Consider the following 5681-nt stretch of genomic DNA (forward strand, 5'->3'; position numbering starts at 1 on the left):
CGATCCTTAGATCATGTTGCTTTTAATGAAAACCTTAGAAAAAAGGTTCCTACCGATGTTCATGTTGATAGGATCTCTGAATTTAATGATAATTGTGCTATCCAAAATAATGGATTGAGTTTTTCCCTTGAACAGAGACTCATGACTTTTTGCTAAAAGAATGCTTATAATGATGAATTGGTCGTGAAATATGAGGGGCCAAAGGAGGAACCAATACCTTCCGAGCTTGATCTTGGGGACTATTGTCCCATTAAATTTAGACATTTTGATTACTTTTGCTTGCCACAAAGAAAACTTGCTGCTGAACATAGAGAGTATGAGATGAGTTTTCGTGATTTACCTTATCAATATCATGGCAATACTTAGATCTATCCTCGCTTTTATGCCTAGCTAGGGGCGTTAAACGATAGCGCTTGTTGGGAGGCAACCCAATTTTATTTTTATTCCTTGATTTTTGTTCCTGTTTAGTAATAAATAATTTATCTAGCCTCTGTTTTGGTTGTGTTTTTTGTGTTTAATTAGTGTTTGTGCCAAGTAGAACCGTTGGGAAGACTTGGGGAAAGTCTTTTTGATCTTGCTGTAAAAAACAGAAACTTTAGCGCTTGCGAGAATTGTTGCAATTTTTTATTGGAGAGTGATATTTAGTTAATTATTTTTGCATAATATTAATAGATAAATTACTCACGTCCAGAAATTTATTTTAGAATTTTTGGGGTTCCAGAAGTATGCGTTAGTTACAGATTACTACAGACTTTTCTGTTTTTGACAGATTCTGTTTTTCATGTGTTGTTTGCTTATTTTGATGAATCTATGGATAGTAATGGAGTTTATAAACCATAGAAAAGTTGGAATACAGTGGGTTTAACACCAATATAAATAAATAATTAGTTCATTACAGTACCTTGAAGTGGTGTTTTGTTTTCTTTCGCTAACGGAGCTCACGAGATTTTCTGTTAAGTTTTGTGTTGTGAAGTTTTCAAGTTTTGGGTAAAGATTTGATGGATTATGGAACAAGGAGTGGCAAGAGCCTAAGCTTTGGGATGCCCAAGGCACCCCAAGGTAAAATCCAAGGACACCAAAAATCCTAAGCTTGGGGATGCCCCGGAAGGCATCCCCTGTTTTGTCTTCGCTCATCGGTAACTTTACTTGGAGCTATATTTTTATTCACCACATGATATGTGTTTTGCTTGGAGCGTCTTGTATGATTTGAGTCTTTGCTTTTTAGTTTACCACAATCATCCTTTCTGTACACACCTTTTGAGAGAGACACACATGAATCGGAATTTATTAGAATACTCTATGTGCTTCACTTATATCTTTTGAGCTATATAGTTTTTGCTCTAGTGCTTCACTTATATCTTTTAGAGCACGGTGGTGGTCTTATTTTATAGAAATAATTGATCTATCATGCTTTACTTATATTATTTTGAGAGTCCTTTAGAACAGCATGGTAATTTGCTTTTAGGAATAATAAAAACTTTCATATAAGTGCATTGGATATTATGAGAAGTTTGATACTTGATAATTGTTTTGAGATATGGAGATGGTGATATTAGAGTCATGCTAGTTGAGTGGTTGTGAATTTGATAAATACTTGTGTTGAAGTTTGTGATTCCCGTAGCATGCACGTATGGTGAACCGTTATGTGATGAAGTCGGAGCATGATTTATTTATTGATTGTCTTCCTTATGAGTGGCGGTCGGGGACGAGCGATGGTCTTTTCCTACCAATCTATTCCCCTAGGAGCATGCGCGTAGTACTTTGTTTCAATAACAAATAGATTTTTGCAATAAGTATGTGAGTTCTTTATGACTAACATTGAGTCCATGAATTATACGCACCCTCACCCTTCCACATTTGCAAGCCTCTCTATTACCGCGCACTTTTCGTCGGTATCGTACACCCACCATATACCTTCCTCAAAACAGCCACCATACCTACCTATTATGGCATTTCCATAGCCATTCCGAGATATATTGCCATGCAACTTTCCACCATTCCGTTTATCATGACACACTCCATCATTGTAATAATGCTTAGCATGATCATGTAGTTGACATCGTATTTGTGGCAAAGCCACCATTCATAATTCTTTCATACGTGTCACTCATGCATCATTGCATATCCCGGTACACCGCCGGAGGCATTCATATAGAGTCATATCTTGTTCTAAGTATCGAGTTGTAATTGTTGAGTTGTAAGAAAAATAAAAGTGTGATGATCATCATTATTAGAGCATTGTCCCAGGTAGGAAAGGATGATGGAGACTATGATTCCCCCACAAGTCGGGATGAGACTCCGGACGAAAAAAAGAGGCCAAGATAAAAAAAGGCTATGAGAAGTTTGATGCTTGATAATTGTTTTGAGATATGAAGATGGTGATATTAAAGTTATGCTAGTTGAGTAGTTGTGAATTTGAGAAATACTTGTGTTGAAGTTTGTGATTCCCGTAGCATGCACGTATGGTGAACTGTTATGTGATGAAGTCGGAGCATGATTTATTTATTGATTGTCTTCCTTATGAGTGGCGGTCGGGGACGAGCGATGGTCTTTTCCTACCAATCTATCCCCCTAGGAGCATGCGCGTAGTACTTTGTTTCGATAACAAATAGATTTTTGCAATAAGTATGTGAGTTCTTTATGACTAACATTGAGTCCATGAATTATACGCACCCTCACCCTTCCACATTTGCAAGCCTCTCTATTACCGCGCACTTTTCGCCGGTATCGTACACCCACCATATACCTTCCTCAAAACAGCCACCATACCTACCTATTATGGCATTTCCATAGCCATTCCGAGATATATTGCCATGCAACTTTCCACCATTCCGTTTATCATGACACACTCCATCATTGTAATATTGCTTAGCATGATCATGTAGTTGACATCTTATTTGTGGCAAAGCCACCGTTCATGATTATTTCATACATGTCACTCTTGATTCATTGCATATCCTGGTACACCGCCGGAGGCATTCACATAGAGTCATATTTTGTTCTAAGTATTGAGTTGTATTTCTTGAGTTGTAAGTAAAAAGAAGTGTGATGATCATCATTATTAGAGAATTGTCCCAGGTAGGAAAGGATGATGGAGACTATGATTCCCCCACAAGTCGGGATGAGACTCCGGACGAAAAAAAGAGGCCAAGATAAAAAAAAGGCCAAAAAAATAAAAATAAAAATAAAAATAATGAGAGAAAAAGAGAGAAGGGACAATGTTACTATCCTTTTTCCACACTTGTGCTTCAAAGTAGCACCATGATCTTCATGATAGAGAGTCTCCTATGTTGTCACTTTTATAAACTAGTGGGAATTTACATTATAGAACTTGTCTTGTATATTCCAATGACGGGCTTCCTCAAATTTCCCTAGGTCTTCGTGAGCAAGCAAGTTGGATGCACACCCACTTAGTTTCTTTTGTTGAGCTTTCATACACTTATAGCTCTAGTGCATCCGTTGCATGGCAATCCCTACTCACTCACATTGATATCTATTGATGGGCATCTCCATAGCCCGTTAATACGCCTAGTTGATGTGAGACTATCTTCTCCTTTTTGTCTTCTCCACAACCATCATTCTATTCCACATATAGTGCTATGTCCATGGCTCACGCTCATGTATTGCGTGAAAGTTGAAAAAGTTTGAGAACATCAAAAGTATGAAACAATTGCTTGGCTTGTCATTGGGGTTGTGCATGATTTAATATTTTGTGTGATGAAGGTAGACCATAGCCAGACTATATGGTTTCGTAGGGATAACTTTCTTTGGCCATGTTATTTTGAGAAGACATGATTGCTTAGTTAGTATGCTTGAAGTATTATTATTTTGATGTCAATATTAAACTTTTATCTTGAATCTTTCGGATCTGAATATTCTTGCCACAATAAAGAAAATTACATTGAGAAATATGTTAGGAAGCATTCCACATCAAAAATTCTGTTTTTATCATTTACCTACTCGAGGACGAGCAGGAATTAAGCTTGGGGATGCTTGATACGTCTCCAATGTATCTATAATTTTTGATTGTTCCAAGCTATTATATATTATATTTTGGATGTTTAATGGGCTTTTTTATACACTTTTATATTATTTTTTGGACTTACGTATTAACCGGAGGCCCAACCCAAATTGCTGTTTTTTGACTATTTCAGTGTTTCACAGACAAAGAATATCAAACGGAGTCCAAACGGAATGAAACTTTCGGGAGCGTGATTTTTGGAACAAACGTGATCCAGAGGACTTGGAGTGGACGTCAAGCAATCAACGAGGAGGCCACGAGGCAGGGGGCGCGCCCTCCACCCTCGTGGGCCCCTCGTGGCTCCACCGACCTACTTCTTCCTCCTATATATACCTACGTACACTGAAAACATCAGAGGGCACCATGAAAACCTAATTCCACCACCACAACCTTCTGTACCCGTGAGATCCCATCTTCGGGCCTTTTCCGGCGCTCCGCCGGAGGGGGCATTGATCACGGAGGGCTTCTACATCAACACCATAGCCTCTCCAATGATGTGTGAGTAGTTTACCTCAGACCTTCGGGTCCATAGTTATTAGCTATATGGATTATTCTCTCTCTTTGGATCTCAATACAAAGTTCTCCTCGATTCACTTGGAGATCTATTCGATGTAATCTTCTTCTGCGGTGTATTTGTCGAGATCTGATGAATTGTGGGTTTATGATCAAGATTATCTATGAACAATATTTGGATCTTCTCTGAATTATTTTATGTATGATTGGTTATCTTTGCAAGTCTCTTCGAATTATCAGTTTGGTTTGGCCTACTAGATTGATCTTTCTTGCAATGGGAGAAGTGCTTAGCTTTGGGTTCAATCTTGCGGTGCTCGATCCTAGTGACAGTAGGGGAAACGACACGTATTGTATTGTTGCCATCAAGGATAAAATGATGGGGTTTATATCATATTGCATGAGTTTATCCCTCTACATCATGTCATCTTGCTTAAAGCGTTACTCTGTTCTTATGAACTTATTACTCTAGATGCATGCTGGATAGCGGTCGATGTGTGGAGTAATAGTAGTAGATGCAGGCATGAGTCGGTCTATTTGTCACGGACGTGATGCCTATATACATGATCATACCTATATATTCTCATAACTATGCTCAATTCTATCAATTGCTCGATAGTAATTTGTTCACCCATCGTAATACTTATGCTATCTTGAGAGAAGCCACTAGTGAAACCTATGGCCCCCGGGTCTGTTCTCCATCATATAAGTTTCCAATCTATTTTATTTTGCAATCTTTACTTTCAATTTATATCATAAAAATACCAAAAAAATTTATCTTATTATTATTATCTCTATCAGATCTCACTCTTGCAAGTGGCCGTGAAGGGATTGACAACCCCTTTATCGCGTGGTTGCGAGGTTCTTATTTGTTTGTGTAGGTACGAGGTGACTCGCGCGTGGTCTCCTACTGGATTGATACCTTGGTTCTCAAAAACCGAGGGAAATACTTACGCTGCTTTGCTGCATCACCCTTTCCTCTTCAAGGGAAAACCAACGCATGCTCAAGACGTAGCAGCGACCGCCGGCGTCCCACCGCCCGTGCACCCCACTGCGCCTCGCGCGCGCCCATCGCTGCCTCACCCGATGCTCACTACTGCCCTGCTACTACTGCCGCTGCAGCCCTCGCACGCGTTGGCGCTCGCCACGC

The sequence above is a fragment of the Triticum urartu genome, chromosome 7 (assembly GCF_003073215.2).
Source record: "Triticum urartu cultivar G1812 chromosome 7, Tu2.1, whole genome shotgun sequence".
Taxonomy (NCBI): domain Eukaryota; kingdom Viridiplantae; phylum Streptophyta; class Magnoliopsida; order Poales; family Poaceae; genus Triticum; species Triticum urartu.